Source organism: Dendrobates tinctorius, unplaced genomic scaffold (assembly GCF_039654945.1).
Source record: "Dendrobates tinctorius isolate UK_male_01 unplaced genomic scaffold, ASM3965494v1 ptg000036l, whole genome shotgun sequence".
In the NCBI taxonomy this organism is placed as follows: Eukaryota; Metazoa; Chordata; class Amphibia; order Anura; family Dendrobatidae; genus Dendrobates; species Dendrobates tinctorius.
In genome coordinates, this window is record NW_027361704.1 from 22,134,785 (window position 1) to 22,162,076 (window position 27,292).

Here is a 27,292-nt window from a genome sequence, read left to right on the forward strand (position 1 = left end):
CTTGTGACGCCATTTTGTTGCTTACGAGTTAAATTTTGTAGTTAGGTGAAAGTTTGCGGTTGTTAAGAAACCAGACTGTCCCAGTCTGAACAAGATATGATATATGAGACCCTGATGAATGTGCTATTGTTCTATTCTCTGCGTCACGTAGCTAGGGACATATTCCGATTTTCTTGCAATACTATTGGCTTATAAAGTAAATGTGTCACGACGATGCTATTGGTAGCTGAGTACTTTGCATATTTAAGCAAAATACTATAAAAAGGTGACATAATAAACGGGGTTAGTGATCTGCCTTGATCCTCCCATACAGAGGCATACGTCTCCGTCTGGTCATTCCCAGTTGCTAGCAACGCCCTGTGGATTAATTTGGAAATCACTTGGTCAACCGTGAGGGGTTAATTTAGCCCTCCCTCAATAGCTCCCTCATCATACAGTATTAAGAAATGGGGTATGTAAACTTTTGATCAGGGTCATTTGAATGTTTTGGGTTGTCATTATGATTTAAAACGTGAAAACACATTGGTTTGACAATAAATGGCTTCACACAACCACTAACCATGAGTGAAGAAAAAGTTTTGGTGTTATCATTCATATTCTCTGAAAAAAGGCCAAGAAAGTAAAAATTCTGCCAGGATATAAAAACTTTTGAGCACAACTGTATGTAAACTTCTGGTTTCAACTGTATGTGAGCTGAGTGCTCACAATAGTATCAAAGAGAAGAGACTAGCAGCTTACAAGAAACTGTAACCCTTTCAAAATAAACCTTTATTAGTAAATAATTAAAATCCATCAGACTAACGAAAAAATGATAATCATATATACCATGGATATATGATGTAATACAAAACATATAGATATAACAGCAGACTATAAAAATTTGTACCATGTGCCCACAGGTAATCCTGTAGCCAGGTGAGCAATACTATACAATCTACAATGTTAATTGCCTGGGTAATGCCATATTATGCGCATTTTGTTTTTTTAGCTATACTACCAGAGGTCTACAGCAGCATTTAAGGAGCTACAAAAATTTCTGGCAAGTACTGGTTGTGTACTGCAAGTGACAACAATCTCATGTATTCTTCATAAGTATGGCCTGTGGGGTAGGTTGGCAAGTCGCAAGCCTTTTCTTACAAAGAAAAAACACAAACGTGGCAATCTATTGCCAAAACCTACATCAAGTCTGCCAAAATCATGAGGGAAAATGTGTTGTGTGATGAGACCAAGATGTAACTTTGCACCAACCATATCGTTAACAATGTGTATCACCAAAAGAACACTATACCCACAGGGAAGCATGGTGGAGGCAGCATTGAAGCATGGTGGAGGCAGCATTTGTGACTATTTTCTTGCAGCTGGAGTTGGAGAAAATTATGGAGAGCTCTAAATATCAGTCAATTTTTCATCAAAACCTGTTAGTTGAAAATGAAGAGGAATTTCACTTTGTAGCACAACAGCGATTTTAAGAAGACCAAAGTTTTGAAAATAGCCCAGTTAGAGCCCAGACCTGTATAGAATTGAAAATTTGTGGGTTGACCTAAAGAGAGCTGTACACAAGTGATTCCCTTGCAATCTGACAAATTTGGAGCGCTATGCAAGGCAGAGTGAACAAAGATTGCAAATTCTAGGTTTGTCATTCTGAAATACTCCTACCCAACAACACTTAATGCTGTCATAAATTCAAAGGGTACATAAAAAAGTATTTGTTTAAGGCTAGTTTCACACTAGTGTATGGCTGAAGTGCGGAGGGCTGCTGGCTTCCTCCGTGAAGCTCTGCCCCTGCACCTCAAGTTGACAGACGGCACAGAGAGGCTGCAGCTTGCCGGCTCCCAGTATTCAATTGCACTCGCATCTTTCAGAGCGACTCTAGCTGCGTGATCAGGTCATGTGATCACGCTGATGATGTCACTCCCTGAGGCACAATGGTGGTAAGTGCTTCATGCTAGTGGAGCTGAAGACACCTAAGATTGGATCTATCTATCACAATAAGTGACATCACACTTTCCTCTGTACCAGGAGTCTGCTGCCTCGGAGTAACCCCTGACTCCGCCCTGTCCTTCAAACTGCACATCCATGCTCTCGCCACCTCCTGTCACCTCTAGCTAAAAAATATTTCCAGACTCCATTCTTTCCTCAACCCTCAATCTACTAAAATGCTTGTGCATGCCCTAATCATCTCCCACCTTGACTACTGCAACATTCTTCTCTGTGGCCTACATTCCAACCCTCTTGCACCTCTCCATTCTGTCCTTAAAAGTGCTGCCAGACTAATTCATCTCTGTCCTCTCTACTTCCCTGCTTCCCCCCTTTGCAAATCCCTTCACTGGCACCCAATTTCCGAGCACATCCTGTTCAAACTACTAACACTGACCTACAAAGCCATCCATAACCTTTCTCCTCTGTATTGTTCCGAAATAATCTCCCAATATCTTCCCTCACGTAATCTCTGGTCCTCCCAAGACCTCCTTCTCTCCTTCATGCTTACTCACTCCTCACCCAATCGCTTCCAAGACTTCTCCTGAGTATCCCCCATCTTCTGGAACTGTGTGCCCCAACACATCTGATTAGCCACCACAATTGGATCATTCAAGTGGAACTTGAAAACCCATCTCTTCAAGAAAGCGTACAACCTGTAATGACCACGCTGCCACATCAACACCATCGGAGCTACTGCAACCCCCAACCTTCTGTCTCCTTCCCCATAATCCTGTAGAATGTAATCAGGCAAGAGGCATGGACCTCTTCCCTCTGTACTAGTCTGTCATTGTTTCTTTGTCTTCTGTGAGGCCTCGTTCACACGTACCGTTTTTTCGCGTTTCCGCAGCGGTATTTTCCGAGCGTTTTTGCCGCGAAAACGTGAAAAATAAGCATCCCATGCATTCCTATGGGATTCCGCAATGCTGTGCTAATGCTGCGGTTTTTACCGCTGCAGAATCGCTTCGTGGTAAAAAACGCAGCATGCTCATTAATTTTGCGGAATCGCGGCGATCCCACACCCATAGGAATGCATTGTTCTGCTTACTTTCCGCATGTGGCTGTGCACACCATGCGAAAAGTAAGCAGAACATAAGCGGATGGCAACCACGGTCCGGAGGAGAGGATACTGTCCCCCGGGCTTTGGGTACCATATCCCTGTAAAAAATAGAATTTAAAATAAAAAATATTGTTATTCTCACCTTCCGACATCCCGCGCAGCCTTCCCGCCTCTCTCCACGCTCCCGGTCCCAGTAAGCCTTTGCGAGCGATGACGTCCGTTCTCGCGGTCATTCGCACAACGTCATCGCGAATGACCGCGAGACGTCACGATCGCGTGAGAACGGACGTCATCGCGGTAATTGTCGCAAATGATTACTGGGACCAGGAGCGTGGAGAGAGGCGGGAAGGCTGCGCGGGACATCGGAAGGTGAGAATAACAATATTTTTTTTTTATTACTATTTTTTACATTCTGTCTTTTACTATTGATGCCGCATAGGCAGCCTCAATAGTAAAAAGCTGGTCACACTCGTCAAACACTATGTTTGACGAGTGTGGCCAACCTGTCAATCAGTTCTCCAAGCGATGCTACAGATCGCTTGGAAAACGCTAGCAATTCTGCAAGCTAAATACGCTTGCAAAATGCTAGTTTTTCTGTGGGAAAATCGTGGGAATTTAAAATGCAATTTTCCCGCGGAATGGAATTCCGGAATTCTCACGGTAATTTCCGCGAGAGTTCCGCTACGTGTGAACACAGCCTAAGTGATATTTGTGTTTTGACGTAACTCCTTCTCATGAACAGCACCATGGAATCAATGGTGCTATATAAATAAATAATAATTGGAGGAGTAGGTGAGATTACTGTGTTTGTGTGTGTGTGGTATTTACTGTGTGTGGGGGGGTGGTATTACAGTGTGAGTGGGGAGTATTTAGTGTGGGTGGGTGTTACTATGTGTGGGGGGTTATTTTGTGTGGAGGCATAAGATAATGCTCACTGTATGGTTTGGGGTCACTCACTTGGCAACAGGATTAAGGCACACAGGAACGGTTTCTCACTTAAACAGACCATCCGGTTTATTTAGACACGGCATAAACCGGATAGACTACAGACCGTTTAGTTACATTCATGAACATAACAAGACACCAGTCTGCTCATGTAGCAGATATACCTCCCTGCCATTCTTACAACCCCCTTGTCTGAGGTTAGCTTCCAGGAGCTCAGCTCCACATGCTGTCTTTTTGTCAGTCCTGGCTTCCAGGGAAGCTGCCTAACTGGAATCCCTGTCCCGGGCAATGACTGGCTCAACAGGTCAAACCCGACAGTTCCAGACCCTCAGAAGGGCGAAGGTCGGTAGCTTCCCCAATGCAGTTAGCCATCACAGACTGCAGGTACATGGCCTCACCATGTGCTATTCAGGAATCCAGTCCTCTTGCAGGACCTTCCAACACAGAGACCATGTGACTAAACCACAGTCTCATTATAACGTATGAGACCCACCCCTTGATTGGAGGTCTGTGACTAGCCAGATCCGCCCAGCTCTCTGGCTAACCCTGTAAGCACAACGCCTTATAAGCTAAATAAGTCTCATGGAAGTACAGGTCCCAGAGCAACAGGCTAAGAGCCCAGAGGACCTTCTCCACTGCAACACATACCATCCATTCACCACAACACCAGTCACTGTCTCACATACCCCCCTCTGTTCAAACTTGTGGGGTTGAACACTTGACATAAACCAGGGGCCTCGAGACATGTCACGCATGTCACCATGCCCTACCTGTCGAGAGGGCCTTCTCAGTCCCGAAAACATAGTCCATCAGTCACTAAATTCTTTGTCGCCTTACGTTTCATAGTCATCAATTTGTTAGGCCTCCCCTGCCCCCAGAGGTCCGTATGTAGGCTTTGAGCTTCAGCCCTTGAGCCCTTGAGTCACAGTCTGTCTGTGTCACCAGACCCTTTTTAGTCACCACATTTCTCAAGTATAACCTTCACCCGACCTTTCTCTCCATGACCGCTTCGAACGGTTGGTGCAGTCACGAGACTCACTTACAGTCGAACCTACTGTCTGAGTCTGACCCATCTAGTATGTTACAGGGGCTATTGTCCAGGTCCTTCAGCTTTGCCCTGAGAGTAGATCTGCCATTTTCAGATTCTTGGCATCCTTGTTTTCCTTCCTGAACTTCCAAGGTTTCTTCTTTCTAGATGTCTTTGGCTGTCAGCAATTCCATTATTTGGAGGGCCCCTTCAGTTCCCATTACCTTGGGTTGAAGGCGGCAGCCATCATCCACCAATGTGGCAAAGCTGTCCTGTAAGAAGCAATCTTTCGAGCCTTAACTGCTCTATCTCCTTTAGATACACCATTCGATACTCCAACAGAGTATAGCTCCGAGACTCTCCATCGTACCCAAGACGAAGAATCGAATCATATCCTTTTCTCTGTGTTTCTGGTCTTCATGGTCACCTGGAATTCTTAATCTCACCACTCCAGACTTATCCACCATCTCTTGCATGGGTCGACCATTTCTTCCAATGACTTTTTCCACCATAGGAATAGGCAGAAGACTCTGAGCTTTCCTCATATGCTCCAGCTGCCTAGCAGCGTCTTCATTCCTCAATCGAAATATCCACATTGCACGCACACATCTCCACTCAGGATAGCTACTCTCCTCGCTGTGACTTAATTTGTGGACAGTACCACTAACTGTTTAGCTTCTGGGGGCCAGTACACCTTACACGCCCCCACAGCCTTCTTGAATTCTTCAAGCACAGACTGCCTGGCACATGCCTCTCTCAGGTCCTCGGGTACCTCAACAACTCACTTGAATTTCAAAGTGCTATTCTCTTCACGGACGGACGGCTCCTGTTTTGCCTAGGACATTTCCATCAAGACATCTGCCATGACTGGCTGATTGTCTTGTCCAGCTCTTAGCGCAAACTCTCCCTGAGCTTTACCCTCTTCAAGACCCTTTGCCAAGATGGGCCTTTACAGCTTTGCCTCATTACCACTCTGGCACTGCCGCTGTAAGTCTGCGACCACCAACTCCTTCTCTTGTAGAAGTCCTCCTAATGCTTCTCTGAGCACCTCCATATCTTCCAATGTGGCCTTGTTCACGGTTTGACACTTTGACAGGTGACCTCTGAGCTCAGAGACTTCCTTCTCCAGCTCATCCACTCTGTGCCCAGGACCCTTTCTCGTTCGACATGCTCTTTTACCATCTCTTTAAGCATCTTTATTTCATGATCCTGTTCTCTTTTGGCCAGCATGTGTCGCACCATAACTTCTTTAATTATATTTTCAGATGGGCCAGCTTGCCCACCCAAACTCTGCTGCTTGAGAGTTCTATCTGTTCCTTCATCACCAGGTTTAGCTTTCTCTTGGGTCTTCCATCCATTACCTTCGACTGCCTCTAGGGTCTCTGCTGGGCTCTCTGAAGAATCACTGTTCTTGCTCCCAGACTCCAAAGCTGAGTTTTTGTCAGATTTTTGTTCCTTCAAATGCTTTACTTCGGCTTGTAAATCTGTCACTTTTTCCTACTCCCGAGACAACTCTTTGGCGAGGTCCTGGAACTCCTGCATTTTGTTCCAGTAGGTCATTTCCAGCTGAGACACGTTTTCTGCATTCTCCTGCCAAGCAGAGCACAGCTTCTCCTCGGTGGAGTGGAGGGTATGGAGCAGCTTCTGCTCCTGCGCATCCTTCTCTCTGAGCTGAGCCTTGACTACCGAGAGCTCGGACTCCAGGTGACGCACCTGATCCAGCTGCGTGGAGTTGGCAGCTTTCATACTCGACACCTTCAACCTCTCTTGAGGCTCTGCCCGGTCACCCTTAGGTACCTTTCTACTCTCTAGAACTTAAGAGAACTCCACACTCTCCAGCTCTTCAGCATCAGGTTCTCTGGAGGCTTCACCATACTCAGCCATCTCACCCCTTTGTCACCACAGATGTGGGTCTACTACAGGTCTCCGTGACCTTCGTAGATTCTCGCTTAACCAGCACTCTCCAGGTTCTCTTCTCCTTCAGTGCCACCAACTGAGCAACCATTAGCTGATTGTCCCGACACCGAAGAGGTCAGCCATACTATCTTCTTGGCTGGCTCCTTCGTCCTGACTTCACCTTGTGGAGCACTGTCATTCCACTGTGTCAGTGCTTCTTACAGCACAACATCATACTCAGCCCTAGCGGTTACTACTGGCAATGAGACGTCATCTTCCTTTCCAACCTTTTCAGTGTCTGGAAGAGTACTCACATCTTGAGTAAAAGCACAAGTCCCTACTTTTCCTTTATTTATATCCTCAAAGTGTGCAACTTGTTCAGTCTCTTTGCGCCCTTTACGTCTCTGGCGACAGGAGGAAGACTTGCCATTTGTACCCGGGTCAACTTTATTGCACTCTTTTCCCCTTGCGTCACCGTCTGAATGGGAGTCACCCCTACTCAATCTTTCATCCTGGAAACAGCAGTCCCCACTTAAACAGGTGTTGGACCCCTCTCCTGGAGATGCCCCCCTTCTACTTTCTGGTCATACTTTCCAGTCATACATTCTGGTATTGTTTCCACCGTCATGTCGCTAAGTTGTGCCTGTCCCAGGCCCGGATTTTGGGGGGGCCCAATGGGCCCAGGCCCTGGGCCACCCACCAAGTGGAGGCCTCCCACCAATATAGGGATAAATATCTCAAAACATGTAAAATACACGTCTCTTTGCTGTGAACCATTTCTAATGATAAGGAACAGTTAATAAAAGAGAAACTATTGAAAGTGTAGGGACCTGGCTACGGTCCTACATCTCAGTGGCTGGCACAGAGCGGCAGAGTCATGGCACCTGACCTGCGTCAGCATCCACTGACTTGGCTAACCATACTTCATTAGTACTCTGTACCTAGTGCTTAGCTTATGGCATGTCGCAGCCTTCTCCGATCCCAACACAAGCTTCTAGGTGCTACCTATTCAGCTATATGATCGCTCCCTTGGATTAGATCAGATGAGAGTTTGTTCAGCTACCTTCGAGGAAGGAGGCGGAGCCACAATGTCGGCACGAGAAGAGGATTCTCCACCGCGGAGTGTGGCAGGACATCACTCTGGAATGGAACTTCAGTCACTGAAGATCCAGAGGTGAAGTGGTTCAGTCTTCACAGTGTCGCAGTGGATGAGTATGATTTCTGTATGTCTGTGTGTGTCTGTCTGTCTGTGTGTCTGTCTGTGTATCTTTCTTGCAGCTCCTGTCCTACACAGTACCATACTGTATATACAGGTCCAGAAGCCTTTCATACATATACAGCCCAGCAGCAGCCTCTGACATATAGAGCCCAGCAGCAGTGTTTGATATAGACAGCCCAAATTTCTACAATATACATATGCAAATTGCTTCTTTATGTCACTCTCCACAAGGAGGAACCTTACCCGTTAGACTACAATATGCATACATACATATGTGCATATTTTCATCTTTAATTCCCTTTCAGGACTTCAAGGGTTGACAAGGTCATTTTGTTACTTTTGGATTATCATGATGGACATTCGTGAAGGAGATAGGCACAGACATCACTCAAGAATTTGAGAGTCTGGGGCTTCTAAAAGACGTAAGGCAAAAGAAGCAACAAGGAAATCAACAGAAGAGATAGCGAAGACAAGAAAATTGTACAAGTTCTTCACTGTTCAAGGCAAGTGTTGGAAAGGAGTAATGACTTAGTAGAATCTGATCAACCTGACAATGCATCAGTGGAAATGGTTGTTGATCCTGGCAAAGAAAAGGCTGAAGTAGTAACGTGTACAACTGAAGAACACAAAGAAAAGGAGATTGATAGTGGCACATCTTATGAAGAAGGTGAAGTTGAGGGACCACCAGGGGGCGATGACATTAGACTTTGACCATCCATTATTTCGGAACAGATGGGAGATTACTGGCTGAAAAGGGGTGTATCAACAATCCAGCACTGTGATGAAAGTTTGTTCATTGCACACTCGGTTCAGCAACCTAGAAAGGACCTCAATATTTCAAGAATGTGCACACTTGGGCTTTTCCGTTGTCAAAATCATAACGGAGAAGTCATTATGAGGAATTGGTTATGCTTCTCCCCCTCTAAAGGATGCATTTATTGCTTCACATGCAGATTGATGATGTGCTTTATTACAGCATCTGAGTCTTCTCAGCTTTCGTCTAATGTGGAAACATTCCCAAGAACGTATAAAAAGTCATGAACAGTCAGCGGAACATCTGAACTCTACAATTGCTTTCAATATGAGGTTAAAAGCGATTGGGCGAATTGATACGGAGCTAACACAACAGGTCGAGGCTTGGGAGCATTATTGGAGGTCAGTGTTGAAACGAGTAGTAAATGTTATTCAGTTTATCAGTTTAGGTGGGATCACCTAGAAATGGAAATTTTCTGGGCATTCTTGAGCTTATCGCCCAGTACGATGACTTTCTTCCACAGCATATCAAAACTCAAGCCAATCGCGGCAAGGGTCATACAAACTACCTGTCATCTACAATTATGGAAGAAATTATCAATGTAATGGGTGAACAAGTCCTCAGAGAAATTATTTCTCGAGTTAACCAATCAAAATACTACTCCATTGCTTTGGATTCCACACCCGATGCAGCTCATGTTGACCAACTAACCCTTGTATTGAGGTATATGGAGAAAGATGGCCCTGTGGAATGCTTTGTAACATTCATGGCAAGCAAAGGCTATGGTGCTCAAGACATGTTCAATGCCTTGTTGGAATTTTTGAAGAGACATGACCTAGACCTGGGAAATTGCCACAGTCAAAGTTATGACAATGCATCTGCAATGAGTGGCAAATACAACGGCCTGCAAGCCAAAGTAAGAGAGAAGAACAATCTTGCATCCTTGTATGGCACACTCTTTAAATCTTGTTGTTAAAAATGCTGTAGAAAGCTGCTCAAGTACTGTACATTATTTTTACTTTCTTGAAAAGCTGTTCCTCTTCTTCACAGTTTCAACGCATCGGCATCAGCTCCTGACTAAGGCTTTGAAAAATATTGACTCAGCGACACCATTGACTCTCAAACGTGTCACAACAAAGCGTTGTTCCTGCAGAGCTGACACTACTAATGGCCCCGTTACACATAACAATGTCCCAGCGATCCCACCAATGATCCGATCCGACATGATGGGATCGCTGCGACATCGTTAGGCTGATCGCTGGTGAGCTGTCACAAGACAGCCCCTCCAGCGACCAGGACCAGCGATGCTGGATGCTGGTTTCTAATCCTGTGGCTCCTGGATACCCGCTGTTTACATTGGAAACTGGCGTACACGCAATCTCGCTGGCAAGATAGCTGTGGCGTCGCTGGCGAGATCGCTGTGTGTGACGGGGCCTTAAGGCCCTTAAACATGACTATCAGCAGATTAAAGATGTACTTAAACAGATTGCTGATGACTTTGAAGAAAAACCTGTGTACGGTGTTAAGCAGAAGGACTGTTAAGACAAATGCATCAGCTTGAAATTGGTATTAACACCACCTTCTGGAATGATATCCTGCAAAGAACAGATGCTACTAGTAAAAATCTACAACACGCAAAACTAGATCTAAACACTGCTGTGGTGTCACTGACTGTTAGGCGTCGGGTTCCGAACACTGCACAGCAGGAATCCCAAGCCTTGCCACCTTCGGTCTCCTATTCCTCTCCGGCCGCAGTGGAGTCTGCTCAGCAGACTTCACAATCCCGGCGTTCAGCCCACACCAACATTGTGGGTTCAGTTGCTACTGCCACCTCTGGTTCTGTTATGGCAATGCAGCCTGGCCAGCAGCAAAAGCCTCCAGAGGCTAAGTTCCTCCTTCGGCCCACTGAGCATGCTCATGAGACGATCTCCCATTGGGGATCGGGAGTCACATGCTCAGGTCCTTTTCCTGTTCCGATTGGTCCATCTTGAGCATCAGGAAGGTCCCAGAAGCGAACGGCTATAAAAGGTCCACATGGCCGCTCAGCCATGCGCTAGTATAGACTCTAGTTGCTATATGTGTGGATGATGACGGATGCATGCACCTGGTGAATGACTCATTAAAATTCCCCTCCCTTTGATATTACTTATGTGGTTAGGGAATTAGTTGCAGAGTCAGTGTCAGCCAGTGGCTAGCCATAGGACACAAGTGCTCGTCACTTCCCAGCACTAGCGTCCGATGGTGTCGCCTGCCATAGGGCACATCGTACCACGGCAGGCATTGTCGCTTCGCGGCAGTCGGTTTCTGTTAGCGGCGTTCACAGCTGCAACGCCACATGCTCGGTAGGTCTAGAGGGATGCTGGTCCTATGTCCTGGGGCCAGAATCCTGTGACCATACACTGTTGTGAGTTCATTTTCCCCTTCACCGTCGATGTCTGATGAACTCCCTCTTCTGGTGAAGGAAGGAAGTGAGGCTGATTACCAAACACCTGATCTGGTAGATGATGACTGGGTAACAGGAAATTCTGACTAGATATATGGCAGCCGACACCCTTCTGAGTCGCTGGTGATTTCTCTGCTGGATTCTTGGAGACCAGTCTGATTCTTGCTTCCCAAAGATAAGTTTTTGCTCTGCTATTGAACTTATTAGTTTTGTTTTGCTTACTTTGTTTTTTGGAGTTCAGCCATCCCCGGTCGGGGGTGTCCTGAGTTCCATTTTTGTCTCTGATCACTTTGTCTCTTTGCTCTGTCTTCAGAATTTACCTGAGTGCTGATACAGTCTTTTTGAAGTCCTAGTGACTTCAGGGCCTGTTTTTCCTATCAGACGGTTGGGACATTTTTTGGTAGGGTTTTTTGCGGATTGCAGACAGCAGCTTTTCTATCCTGTCCTTTTTAGTTAGCTTGGGCCCCATCGTTTGCTCAGCCTATCTTTCTATCTGTGTTAGTGTTTTCATCTTGCTTCACCGTCATTATATGTTGGGGGCTGCCTATTGCTTTGGGGTCTGCTCTGGGGCAGTTTAGATTTCCCCTTTCTTTCTTTAGGCCTATTTAATTCTCCGGCTGTTATCGATGGGTCTAGGGCATCGTAGGAACCCCCCATGGCTACTGTTAGTTGTTGTGGATAGGATCAGGGGTCTGCAATCCGATAGCTACCAACCTCTCCGGTTATCTGGACTTACCTTGTATTTTTGTTTTTTCCTCCTTCGGTGACTCATTCATAACAATATACCAAGCGGTCTTCTCCCCGAACGCTGTGAGTGTGAACAGGCTCGGCATTTGTGTATTAGCGTTAGTGCGGCTATGTGAGGTAACAGAGTTCGCCCAGCGCACACCGGGTGATGTTTAACCCGCGTGTGTTATACTGCCATATTGAGCATCCGCCATTACTTAGCAGCAGCATACCAACTCTGCACAGTGGACCCCGGGCGGCGAACGCGCCTACTATTATTTTATAATAACATTATACTAGCGCCAGGGTCTGGCTAGTAATGGCGGATAAGCAGCAGCTCCTGCAACACATTGGGTATGCAGGTTGGCGGCTCTCGAGTGTTCAACCTCACCTGCTGATGTTACTGCGGCTGCTGTTCAGGCAGCCGCTGAGGCTGTCTCCCATGTTCCTACGTCCATCCCTGCACCGATGTTATCCCACCTCCCGCTGCCCGAGAAGTTCTCAGGCGATAGTGCCTCCTGCAGGGGATTCGTGAGCCAGTATATTATTCAGCTTGAGCTGCTGGCCGCGTGATTTCCCTCTGAGCAGACTAATGTCGGATTCATCGTGTCCCTTCTGGCTGGCAGGGCTCTGGAGTGGGCCACCCCACTGTGGGAGCGTGCTGACCCCGTGGTTCGGGGAGCCTCGCAGTTCCTAGCCTCTCTGAAGCAGGTCTTTCTGGGACCACGGGTCAGACACTGTTAGGAACGGCGGAGCGCACTAAATAAAAATAAATAATAAAGTGTGTTCGCCGCTCGGGGTCCACCGTGCAGTAGGTGTAACAACCGCTGCTGAGTGATGACAGAGGAGCAATATGGCGGTATGATGCACACGGGTTCAACTTCACCTGGAGGGCGCAGAGCGGGCTTCAGAAGGCATACAAAACGCTGAACCTGTTAGTGACACAGGCTTCAGGAAAATGCACACACGGTATCTGGTCACAGGAGCAGGACCCAAGACAGAGAAGCTGCGTCCTTCTAGACCTACCATGTGTGTGGCGTCGCTGCTGACACCGCGTGTTGACAAATAAGACCACGACTGGAGTCTTGTGCCAGACACGCCTGGAGAACGGTGCGAGACACCTCCATGGGCTCTGGGGGTGGAACCTCTGGCTCGGGTAGTTCCAGAGGCTCAAAAAAATTGGGAGCCGGAGTAACCTTCCGTTTGGATTGAGCACGCTCCATACCGCGCTCCGAAAAACAGAGGTCAATGCGGGTGGAAATGGCAATCAGTTCTTCCAAACTGGCAGGAATGTCTCTAGTGGAAAGAGCATCTTTAATGTGCTCCACCAAACCTCTCCAAAACACAGAGATGAGGGCTTTATCGGACCACTCCAACTCGGAAGCAAGTGTCCGAAAACGGACGGCATACTGACTAACCGAGAGAGCACCCTGAGTCAAAGCAAGAAGCTGAAGAGAGGTATCGTGCGTGACCTGTGGACCGAGGAAGACCTGCTTAATAGCTGTTAGAAAGTGAGCAGCGGTCCGGACTTCTGGGTCACCACGCTTCCATAGTGGCATAGCCCACTCCAACGCTTTGCCCGGCAGCAGGGAAACAATAAACCCCACCTTGGCCCGTTGCGTAGGGAATCGCGCAGCCAGTAATTCCAGCTGAATGGAGCACTGGCTGATGAAACCCCTACAGGAGGCGCCATCGCCATAAAATTTATCGGGCAACGGGAGGCGGGTAACTGTCAGCGCGGGGGAGGACGTGGACATACGGGAAATTGCGTCTGTGATTGCCTTTACAGCAGCTTCGGTGGATTGTGCAGCTGAGAGAGCCCTCTCAAGAGTGGCCAGCCGGCCCTCAAGCTGCCGAATACACTGTAAGAGTTGCTGCTGTTCTGCCATCACTAGCCAGACCCTGGCGCTAGTATAATGTTAGGAACGGTGGAACACACTAAATAAAAATAAATAATAAAGTGCGTTCGCTGCTCAGGGTCCACCGCGAAGTAGGTGTAACAACCTGAGAGATGACAGAGGAGCAATATGGCGGTATGATGCACATGGGTTCAACGCCACCCGAAGTGCACAGAGCGGGCTCTGTTCACACACAGAGGTGCCGCAACAAAAACATACAAAACACTGAACCTGTTATTGACACAGGCTTCAGATAGCATACAAAATGCTGAACCTGTTAGTGACACAGGCTTCAGGTAAATGCACACTCGGTATCTGGTCACAGGAGCAGGACCCAAGACAGAGAAGCTGCGTCCCTCTAGACCTACCGTGTGTGTGGCGTCGCTGCTGCGAACGCGAAGAAGGGCTGCAACTGCAGCGCGACGTAGGACACTGCTGCTCGACGACAAAGCCAGATAGCAAGCACGATGTCGGACGCTAGCGTAGCGGTGCGGTGTGCACAGTGGCTTAAGGCTTGCCTCTGATTGGCGCTGACTGCTAAACTAATACCATATCACCATGCGTAATATCAGAGGGAAGGAGTTTCAAATGAGTCAGTCACCAGAATCATACATCCATCACCATTCACACATAGCAAGTATAGCCTATACTAGCGCATGGCGGAACAGCCATGTGGGTCGCCCTCCCAGGGCTGTTGGGTACTCGGTACTGGGCTGGTCTCTCAGAGGGGAATGTCACAGCAGCGGTGAACCGGTTCGTGGCCCTGGGCACCCATGTAAAAGGGATGAAGTGATGGAATAAAGTTTATGAGTGAATGATTTGTGACGCCACTTGTGGTGTTCGGCAATGAAGGTGTTAAGCCGACGCTGCAGACAGATCCTTTGGGACAGATGGTGGGGTGCAGCAAAGATGGGGTGGCCCTCTACAGGCAGGGCTGTAGTGCCATGCCAGAGCAGATGAAGAGGGTAGGTGTTGAGGAAGAGGGTGTAGTGTTTGGCACAGAGATGTAGCAGTGCTGGAGAGTTTGCAGGAAGAAGGCAAGGACACAACAGGGTGCAGTTTCTTTACCTTTACTTTGCTTGGCAAATGCTGTCCAGGGTCCAGATTACAGATGGCACAGGAGCTGGCTAGCCTGGAAGCAACTTAGGAATCTCTCTAGGCAGATGGGTTGTGTATAGAGTTGAGCGACTTTTGGTTTTTTAGGGTCGCGTTTCGTTTCGTGAAACCCGACTTTTCCAAAAGTCGGGTCGAGCAAGGTCGTCCGATTATAGGGAAAAGTCGGGGTCGTCCCGAAACACGAAACCCAATGTAAGTCAATGGGGAATAAAAGTCGGCAGTGAGAGGAGGACAGGAAACACACCTACAGTGCCCATTTGAATGCCAAAAGCATCAATTCTTCTTACTTAAGCTTGTCAACCTTAATTAACTTCATAATACAAGTTACGCACTGAAAAATGGGGGTTATTTGGCTAAAGTTGTGGGGGGGAGGGCCGGCTGCAGGTTTTCATGTGCCCTGGGCGAAAGAGCGCCCTTTTAACAGATACCACAACTCATCATGCTCCGATACGGCAGAGAAATAGCGGTATAGTACAATGAAAAATACCTCACTTTTTACATCTCATGACGAGGCCCATCTATTTCTCCATACAGAATCATTGGTCCCATATAATGTTTGAAACAGTATATGATGAGCTCCACATAATGCTACAGTATATGTTGGTCCCCATGGATGAAGCTCCACTGTCTTATGGGCCCAAATAATGCTCCAAACATAATGGGCCCCATTTCTAATGCTCTAGTGTATAATGGGCCCTGTAAATGCTGCTCCAGTGTCTGATGTCCACCTTTGGAATGTTCCAGTGTATGGTGGGCCCCATCTATCATTCTCCAGAGTATAGTGCTCCCCAAAAATTGCTGTCCCAACATTGAAAACAATCAAATAAGTCTCCTCGCTAGGGAATCCCTGTACTTGTCTGGATTCCTCGTCGTCCCCATCTTCCATCTCACTGCACAGTATTTCAACTTTGCAAGTGCTGTGATCCTGGGCAAGCAGGGGGGGCCCACTCGTTGGCGACGGCACTGGCACAGGGCCCCTGATAGTACGGTGGTGTGTCTGATGGCGGGTGGGCCGAACCTGCACTTTCATCTGCAGCTTCCTCTTTGTCACCGTGTAAGATGGAACTGTATATGGGAAGGGTAACCTGAGTTTCATCAGGGTCAGATTCAGGTCGTGTAGCGTGCGAGGGGAATGTAGTGGTCTGGGTCAATGTACCAGCAGATTCATCGAGCAGTGGCTGGGCATCAGGGCACTTGTGTCGCCCCCAGGAGTACGGTCGCCACAGTGGCATTACCTTCTTCCTAGGGAGTGTGATGTCATGCTTGGGAGCAACGAAGGATCTCTCTAGCAGGTTAACTGATTGGGCGGCGTTATTCCCACGAGTCATGACCCTCCAAACAGCGTTCATGAAGGCAAAGTGTTTGTTTTAAGTGGGCAGTATGGTTGCAAAGCTGAACCATAAAGGAATGTCCAGAAGGGCACCACCAGGAGTGGAGCCTACGGTTAAATTCGACTCCACCTGGGAAACCTCAACCATGCCAGCTACAGAACAGATGCACACATTGCAAGCTTAATTCCGTTAACGAACGAGACTCCGACATGCCCCGCGGTCCGAGTCCGGCTTACTAGAGGGACACGTGAGGCTCTGGCACATGAGATTGGCCAATAACTGGTGTGTCATGCCCTTACATGTCCGTGGCTGCATGTGCGCTACACTGAAAAGGCCAGCGTTTGTCGCTTACAGGAGCAGATAACCCGCTGAACAACGTTAGTGATGGGGATCACTGATTACAATTATTACCCGCGAACAATGATTTCCCAGTAAGTGCAGGTCAACCGCAGTTCCGGAATTAGGCCTAACCGTCATTCCTGAAAAAATGAAAAACTTACGTGTGCAAACCACAGGTGCTGTAGCTTGCTTAACAGCTCGCCAGCCGTTCTCACGCCCAGTATGGATTACACGTGATTGCACAAAGGTGAGAAAGGGTACCGTATCCCCAGATAACATGTATGGATAGCGTACACATTCAAAATATATGTCTCAGGAGGCAGGCTCAGACGGTGTTAGGCCCAGTATGGATTGCACGTGATTGCTCAAAGGTTAGAAAGGGTACCGTATCCCCGGATAACATGTATGGATAGCGTACACATTCAAAATATATGTCTCAGGAGGCAGGCACAGACGGTGTTAGGCCCAGTATGGATTGCACGTGATTGCACAAAGGTTAGAAAGGGTACCGTATCCCCGGATAACATGTATGGATAGCGTACACATTCAAAATATATGTCTCAGGAGGCAGGCTCAGATGGTGTTAGGCCCAGTATGGATTGCACGTGATTGCACAAAGGTTAGAAAGGGTACCGTATCCCCGGATAACATGTATGGATAGCATACACATTCAAAATATATGTCTCAGGAGGCAGGCTCAGACGGTGTTAGGTCCAGTATGGATTGCACGTGATTGCACAAAGGTTAGAAAGGGTACCGTATCCCCGGATAACATGTATGGATAGCGTACACATTCAAAATATATGTCTCAGGAGGCAGGCTCAGACGGTGTTAGGCCCAGTATGGATTGCACGTGATTGCACAAAGGTTAGAAAGGGTACCGTATCCCCGGATAACATGTATGGATAGCGTACACATTCAAAATATATGTCTCAGGAGGCAGGCTCAGATGGTGTTAGGCCCAGTATGGATTGCACGTGATTGCACAAAGGTTAGAAAGGGTACCGTATCCCCAGATAACATGTATGGATAGCGTACACATTCAAAATATATGTCTCAGGAGGCAGGCTCAGACGGTGTTAGGCCCAGTATGGATTGCACGTGATTGCACAAAGGTTAGAAAGGGTACCGTATCCCCGGATAACATGTATGGATAGCGTACACATTCAAAATATATGTCTCAGGAGGCAGGCTCAGACGGTGTTAGGCCCAGTATGGATTGCACGTGATTGCACAAAGGTTAGAAAGGGTACCGTATCCCCGGATAACATGTATGGATAGCGTACACATTCAAAATATATATCTCAGGAGGCAGGCTCAGATGGTGTTAGGCCCAGTATGGATTGCACGTGATTGCACAAAGGTTAGAAAGGGTACCGTATCCCCGGATAACATGTATGGATAGAGTACACATTCAAAATATATGTCTCAGGAGGCAGGCTCAGACGGTGTTAGGCCCAGTATGGATTGCACGTGATTGCACAAAGGTTAGATAGGGTACCGTATCCCCGGATAACATGTATGGATAGCGTACACATTCAAAATATATGTCTCAGGAGGCAGGCTCAGACGGTGTTAGGCCCAGTATGGATTGCACGTGATTGCACAAAGGTTAGAAAGGGTACCGTATCCCCGGATAACATGTATGGATAGCGTACACATTCAAAATATATGTCTCAGGAGGCAGGCTCAGACGGTGTTAGGCCCAGTATGGATTGCACGTGATTGCACAAAGGTTAGAAAGGGTACCGTATCCCCGGATAACATGTATGGATAGCGTACACATTCAAAATATATGTCTCAGGAGGCAGGCTCAGACGGTGTTAGGCCCAGTATGGATTGCACGTGATTGCACAAAGGTTAGAAAGGGTACCGTATCCCCGGATAACATGTATGGATAGCGTACACATTCAAAATATATGTCTCAGGAGGCAGGCTCAGACGGTGTTAGGCCCAGTATGGATTGCACGTGATTGCACAAAGGTTAGAAAGGGTACCGTATCCCCGGATAACATGTATGGATAGCGTACACATTCAAAATATATGTCTCAGGAGGCAGGCTCAGACGGTGTTAGGCCCAGTATGGATTGCACGTGATTGCACAAAGGTTAGAAAGGGTACCGTATCCCCGGATAACATGTATGGATAGCGTACACATTCAAAATATATGTCTCAGGAGGCAGGCTCAGACGGTGTTAGGCCCAGTATGGATTGCACGTGATTGCACAAAGGTTAGAAAGGGTACCGTATCCCCGGATAACATGTATGGATAGCGTACACATTCAAAATATATGTCTCAGGAGGCAGGCTCAGACGGTGTTAGGCCCAGTATGGATTGCACGTGATTGCACAAAGGTTAGAAAGGGTACCGTATCCCCGGATAACATGTATGGATAGCGTACACATTCAAAATATATGTCTCAGGAGGCAGGCTCAGACGGTGTTAGGCCCAGTATGGATTGCACGTGATTGCACAAAGGTTAGAAAGGGTACCGTATCCCCGGATAACATGTATGGATAGCGTACACATTCAAAATATATGTCTCAGGAGGCACGCTCAGACGGTGTTAGGCCCAGTATGGATTGCACGTGATTGCACAAAGGTTAGAAAGGGTACCGTATCCCCGGATAACATGTATGGATAGCGTACACATTCAAAATATATGTCTCAGGAGGCAGGCTCAGACGGTGTTAGGCCCAGTATGGATTGCACGTGATTGCACAAAGGTTAGAAAGGGTACCGTATCCCCGGATAACATGTATGGATAGCGTACACATTCAAAATATATGTCTCAGGAGGCAGGCTCAGACGGTGTTAGGCCCAGTATGGATTGCACGTGATTGCACAAAGGTTAGAAAGGGTACCATATCCCCGGATAACATGTATGGATAGTGTACACATTCAAAATATATGTCTCAGGAGGCAGGCTCAGACGGTGTCAGGCACAGTATGGATTTGACGGCCCAGATTACACAGCGGAGGAGCAGGGAGAGGTAAAGATTGCAAATGCTGGGGCCCTGCCCAAGTAAGGGGGGCCCACTCGTGGGCGTCGGTACTGGCACTGGGCCCCTCATAGTACAGCGGTGTGTCTGACGGCGGGTGTGCACCACCACCGTCAGAGACACTTGATTGCACTATGAAGGACCCTGTGCCAGTGCCCGCGCCCAAGAGTCGGCCTACCCACCTGTCCAGGGCAACGGCACTCGCATGGTGTCGTGCGCTAGGTGGTGACCCCGGCCATGGGGGGGAGGCAGCACAGTTAGGGAGTTTTAGAAAGTGGCATATGTTGATGTTGGACATTCAGCTGATGCAAAAGGCGAAATAGGTGAAGTACCAGGAAGAGGTCGACCAAAGCAAGCCATTTTTCTGTCACCCTATGTGTCATCAGGGGAAGGTGGGACAAAATCCTTGGAAACCCATGCGTGGTTCATTTTAATGAAGGTTAGATCATCCACATTTTGGGTTGACAGACGGGTCCTTTTTTCTGTCAGGATTGATCCAGCTGCACTGAAGACTCTTTCCGATAGCACACTTGCAGCTGGGCAAGCGAGCTCCTGTAAGGCATATTGGGCCAATTCAGGCCAGGTGTCCAGTTTAGCGGCCCAATAGTCAAAGGGGAATGACCTGTGTGGGAGAACATCGATATGGGAGGAAAAGTAGTTTGTAACCATAGTTGACAACTGCTGTCTCCTGTCACTTTCCATCGATGCAGTATTACCAGTTGTGTGAGCGGTATTTGAAAAATCAGTCCACAACATTGTCATGAAACCCCTGTCTCCAACGCCACTTCTGCTGTGTGCACCACGAACACCTCTGCCAAGCTGTCCCCGGCCCGTACGGCTCGTGTGAGAACCATCACCGCTGCTGTGTGCTGGGAATGCCTCAAGCAACCGATTTACCAGAGTTGCTTGTTTATTAGCCAATATTAGGTCAAGGTTCTCCTGTGGCATGATGTTTTTTAATTTGCCTTTATAGCGTGGATCCAGGATGCTGGCCAACCAGTAGTCGTCATCGTTCATCATTTTGGCAATGCGGGGGTCCCTTTTTAGGATCCGCAAGGCATAATCTGACATGTGGGCCAATGTTCCCGGTGTCAATGATGCACTGCGAGTGCTGGGTGGAGGAGCACTTTCTGGCAAATCCACATCCCTCCAGTCACGCACAAACCCTGTACCAGACCTTGCCACGCCAACATTTTCACTTGCCCCACGAGATGCATCCTCCTCCCCTAAGTAATCATCCCCATCATCATCCTCCTCCTCCTCTTCTTCCTCCACCTCGTCCAGGAGAGGTCCCTGAGCAAACAATGGCTGAATGTCATCAAGGATTCCCTCCTCCTCTTCCTCCTCATCAACACTGGCTGCAGATGCCTGCTCCTTAAGGTGCGTCAAAGTTTGCATGAGCAGACGCATAAGTGGGATGCTCATGCTTAGGATGGCGTCGTCTGCGCTTACCAGCCGTGTGCATTCCTCAAAACACTGAAGGACTTTACAAAGGTCTTTCAGCTTCGACCACTGCACACCTGTCAACTCCATGTCTGCTCTCAAAGTGCCTGGCCGTGTATCCTCCCACAAATGCATTATGGCCTGCCTCTGCTCGCACAGCCGCTCCACCATGTGCAGGGTGAAGTTCCACCTTGTTGCAATGTCGATAATGAGGCGGTGGTTGGGAAGGTGGAGCAATCGCTGCAGCTTCTGCATGCGAACGGAGTGTACAGGCGACCGGCGGATGTGCGCGCACAGTCTTCACACCTTCTGGAGCAGGGCTGTTAACTCCGGATAATTTTTGAGGAAGCACTGCACCACCAGGTTCAAGGTGTGAGCCAAGCAAGGTATGTGGCTGAGTTTTGAAAGGGCTATGGCTGCCACAAAATTACGGCCGTTATCACTAACTACCTTGCCTGCCTCAAGATGTACACTGCCCAGCCATGACTCAGTTTGTCGCTTCAAGTACTCGGCCAGCACCTCGGCGGTGTGTCTGTCGCCCAAACACATCATCTGCAACACAGCCTGCTGACGCTTTCCACTAGCTGCTCGATAGGGGGACACATCGTGTGCAACAGTGGCAGCTGCAGATGGAGTGCTCGTACAACTGCGCTCTGTGGACGAGCTTTCGCTTCTGGAGGAGGAGGAGGAGGGTCGAACGCCTACAGCCAACTGTTTCCTATACCGTGGGCTAGGTAGCACTGTCCCACCACCGCTGTCCCCTGTGGACCCTGCATCCACCACATTAACCCAGTGCGCAGTGATGGACACGTAATGGCCCTGGCCATGCCGACTGGACCATGCATCAGTTGTGAGGTGCACCTTTCCGCTCACTGACTGCTTGAGTGCATGGACAATGCGGTCTTTCACATGATGATGGAGGGCTGGGATGGCTTTGCGAGAGAAGAAGTGGCGACTGGGTAGGTCATAGCGTGGTACTGCATAGGCCATGAGTTCGCGGAAAGCTGTGCTTTCCACCAACCGAAAGGGCATCATCTCAAACGAGATTAGTTTGGCAATGTGGGCGTTCAAACCCAGTGTACGCGGATGAGAGACTGAGTACTTTCTTGACCTACTCATAGTGTCTGGGAGGGTGAGCTGGACTTGAGAGCTGCATATGGTGGAAGTAGCGGTGGACAGGGCGGACTGAGAGAGGGTTGATGATGGTGATGGAGTTGGTGTTCTTTCTGATGGCCTAGAATCAGTCTTTCGTTGATATAACAGTGGGATTCCCTGACTGCTGTGGTCTTGCAACGACACCTCAACATTTGCTGCTGTGCTAACCGGTGGGCTTACAGTGGGGGAAACAATGTAGCGTTGCTGACTACCTTCGTTGTGATCAGTTGCACATGTGGCACTTGAGGTTTGGTGTTGTGTCCACGCTTGCAAGTGCATGCTGGTTAAATGTCTAAGCATGCAACTGGTATTCAAATTTTTCAGATTTTTCCCTCGGCTAAAGGTCTTTGCGCACTTCTTACAGATAACCTTGGCCTGATCATGAGGATTTTGATCAAAAAAGTGCCACACTGCACTCTTCCTACTTTGGCAGACATTTTGCGGCCTAGCACGCTGTGATCTTTTGACCCTCTGGACAAGCTGTCCAGCAACTCTTTTGATGTTTGGAACCTGTCTTTGGAGTGCTCTGGGCCTGCCAGATAACAGCTGTTGCGATGTCGATGTCTGCTGTGGATGCTCCTCATCTGAGCTATTGGAAGCAGCACCCTCTTCCCCCAATGGATGCCAATCTGGGTCAACAACTGGGTCATCCATCACCTCCTCTTCTATGTCATGTGCACCTTCCTCTGTGTCACTGTGTATGGTGGTATAGTGTGTGGGAAGGGGCACCTGAGTCTCATCAGGGTCAGAATCTGGCTCTGTACACTGCGAGGACAATGTAGTGCTCTGAGTGAATGTACCAGCAGAATCATCCATCAGCGGCTGTGCATCAGTGCACTCCATGTCAGATTCATCTTGGCCTGGGTAATTCACCATTTCACTTGATAATCCAGGCATGGTATGTGAAAACAGCTCCATGGAGTAATCAGTAGTATGGCCTGCGTCATCCTTCAATCTTGGTTGGGGTGAAGGACACAAGGAAATGTGTGGTTCATGAACATGAGCCTCCAATGATGACTCAGTGCTTTTACTTTTTACAACTGAAGAAGAGGAGGCGATAGAGCTGGAGGCTGAGTCAGCAATGTAAGACAAAACTTTTTCCTGATGCTCTGGCTTTAAAAGCGGTTTGCCAACTCCTAGAAAACTAAGCGTTCGAGGCCTTATGTAGCCAGACGATGATGCAGGGTCAGCACCTCCTGCATTCGGTCCTATTTTGCTCTTGCCACTACCATCAGATCCACCACCAACACCATCATTACCAGCTGCCAACCCCCGCCCAATTCCACGGCCTCTTCCACCAGCCTTCCTCATTTTTGGTAGAAATGTAGACAAAATCCAACAAACTATATAGTAATGTAAAACAAGGTACAAGGTGTCTATAGGACAGGGGAGATTTTGAATTTCTGCAGACACTTTTGGACACTGGACACTTTTGGATTGTGTGAGGCCCACTGATATCTGAGCGCTATGTGACAGGCTCGATGGCACAGCTGTGACCAAAGTGACTAGAGGATAAGGGAGATTTTGAATCTCTGCACACACTTTTGGACACTGGACACTTTTGGATTGTGTGAGGCCCACTGATATCTGAGCGCTATGTGACAGGCTCGATGGCACAGCTGTGACCAAAGTGACTAGAGGATAAGGGAGATTTTGAATCTCTGCACACACTTTTGGACACTGGACACTTTTGGATTGTGTGAGGCCCAATGAATATCTGAACGCTATGTGACAGGCTCGATGGCACAGCTGTGACAAAAGTGACTAGAGGATAAGGGAGATTTTGAATCTCTGCACACACTTTTGGACACTGGACACTTTTGGATTGTGTGAGGCCCACTGATATCTGAGCGCTATGTGACAGGCTCGATGGCACAGCTGTGACCAAAGTGACTAGAGGATAAGGGAGATTTTGAATCTCTGCACACACTTTTGGACACTGGACACTTTTGGATTGTGTGAGGCCCACTGATATCTGAGCGCTATGTGACAGGCTCGATGGCACAGCTGTGACCAAAGTGACTAGAGGATAAGGGAGATTTTGAATCTCTGCACACACTTTTGGACACTTTTGGATTGTGTGAGGCCCAATGAATATCTGAGCGCTATGTGACAGGCTCGATGGCACAGCTGTGACCAAAGTGACTAGAGGATAAGGGAGATTTTGAATCTCTGCACACACTTTTGGACACTGGACACTTTTGGATTGTGTGAGGCCCACTGATATCTGAGCGCTATGTGACAGGCTCGATGGCACAGCTGTGACCAAAGTGACTAGAGGATAAGGGAGATTTTGAATCTCTGCACACACTTTTGGACACTGGACACTTTTGGATTGTGTGAGGCCCACTGATATCTGAGCGCTATGTGACAGGCTCGATGGCACAGCTGTGACCAAAGTGACTAGAGGATAAGGGAGATTTTGAATCTCTGCACACACTTTTGGACACTGGACACTTTTGGATTGTGTGAGGCCCAATGAATATCTGAGCGCTATGTGACAGGCTCGATGGCACAGCTGTGACAAAAGTGACTAGAGGATAAGGGAGATTGGATTGCTTTTAAAAAAGCAGTTTGCGGAACAGTGGGTAAACAGCAATGCAGGAATGTCAGGAAGCCTTAGAAGGCAGCCCAACAACCAACACCACTGATACACCACTATATAGCCTCCCCTTGCACTGCACACACAGTGACTGGTGTGTTGTGCAGGCCAAATTGCTAGCAGCAGAAGCAGTTTTTTTTTCTTCTCAGCAGGACAAAAAAAAAAATTGGGATTGCTTTTAAAAAAGCAGTTTGCGGAGCAGTGGGTAAACAGCAATGCAGGAATGTCAGGAAGCCTTAGAAGGCAGCCTAACAACCAACACCACTGATACACCACTATATAGCCTCCCCTTGCACTGCACACACAGTGACTGGTGTGTTGTGCAGGCCAAATCGCTAGCAGCAGAAGCAGTTTTTTTTGTCTTCTTCCCTGCCTAACGCTCTCCCTACAGAATCAGCAGCAACCTCTCCCTATACTAAGATCGGCAGAAGTAAGATGGCGGTCGGCGTGCACGCCCTTTTATACCCCCTGTGACGCCCACCAAAGCAAGCCAATCACTTGCATGCCCTTCTGAAAGATGGTGGTGACCCGTGCCTATGTCATCACGTTGCCCACAGTGTCCGTGGATCCTGATTGGCTGAAAAAGAGCGCAAAACAAACTTTTGAAACGCGACTTTGGCGCGTAAGTCGCCGACCTCGTGGCCGACCTCATCCTAGGGTCGGTTTCGTTTCAAGAAACCCGACTTTGCCAAAAGTCGGCGACTTTTGAATTTTTTCGACCCGTTTCGCTCAACTCTAGTGAGTACTAATAAAATTTATACTTTTGCATATATTTTGGATCCGTTACTCCGTTTTCTCCTTTTTAAGATTAGTATATGGAGTGGTAATCCTTGCACAAGGCGTTTTTGGACCATGGTCACCGCCTTGTCTCGTTCTCTGATACTGGGCATTATCATATATGTAATGACTAGACAAGCTGTGAGGATTCTCCATCGCCGGCGGGAACAGGTGTTCACTTGACTATTAATATGCGGTATGCATGCGGACAGCCATATTCTGACCAGTCTGCATAACCTCACTCAATATACAGTACTTGTATTGAACGAGGCCAGATGTGTCTCACAATGTGGCCTGATATATGCGTATCGCATATGGCCGCTTGGTCTCAGCACCATAAAATCCTGACAGCTGCACCTGCTGGGAGGATTCCCAAATCTGCAGTCATATAGAGTGACACACTGTGATAAATGTTGACAACCCCTTTTAAGAATGCTGGTTTCACAATAATATTTCAGTTAGACAGGCTTCTGATCAAAGGTGAAAAAAGATAATAATAATAATAATAATAATAATAATAAATTTTATTTCTATAGCGTCGACATATTCCGCAGCATTTTACATTTCAGAGGGGACTTGTACAGACAATATACATTACAGCATAACAATAATCACATAGATCATAACAGATACCAAGGGGAATGAGGGCCCTGCTCGCAAGCTTACAATCTATGAGGAAAAAAGGGGAGACACGAAAGGTGGGTGGTAACAGTTACCCTGATTGTATGTGGGTCGCCCCTCACACCCAGGGCAGCGGGGTACTCGGTACCGGGCTGGTGTCAGGGGGAATGTGTCACAGCAGCGGTGACCCGGTCCGTGGCCCTGGGTGACCAATATCAATGGCGGTGATGTTAATGATGTTAAAGTTTATTGGAATAGTTCGTGACGCCACCTGTGGTGTTTGGCAAGCAAGATGTTAAGCCAACGCTGCGTGCAGATCCACTGGGACTGATGGTGTGGTGCAGCAAAGATGGTGTAGCTCTCCACAGGTGGAGCTGTAGTCCCAGGGCAGTGTAGGTGCAATGGATAAGGAGAGGCGCAGAATAGTATAGATGCTGGTACCCAGGTGTAGCAGTGCTGGAATAACTGGATGACACCAGAGTATGCGGTTCCAAAGCTTTACTCACTGTTTGCAGTTCACACAACTGCCTGCCTCCGCACTGTGTTCTTCAGGTCAGGGCCCCAGTCAACCTCCAGGCAGGATAGTATTCTCCTCTCCACACTCCGCCAATATGTACCTTACTGAACGACTCCTCCAATGCGCCTTTAGGTTCGAAGCACTCCAGTACTTAGTTACCCTGGAATGCCTCTCTCTAGGTGTTCCTAGTCTCTGCTTGTATGACAGACAGCTGTAGCCTGCTTGGGGGGCTCCGCTCTGCGTCCCGGCTCACTATCCAAGTGCTGTTGTGTCCCAAGTCTGCGATGGGAGTAAGGCGTTGGTGGCTCACTACTCCTCCGGTGTCTGTTGCCGGACATAAAGATCCAATCAACCTTGGGGACCGGGCCCCTGCCTTTGCGCTCTGGACTGGAAGGGTTCTCTCGCTTTCTCAACCTGCTTCCCACCATCCTTCTATTCTCCTT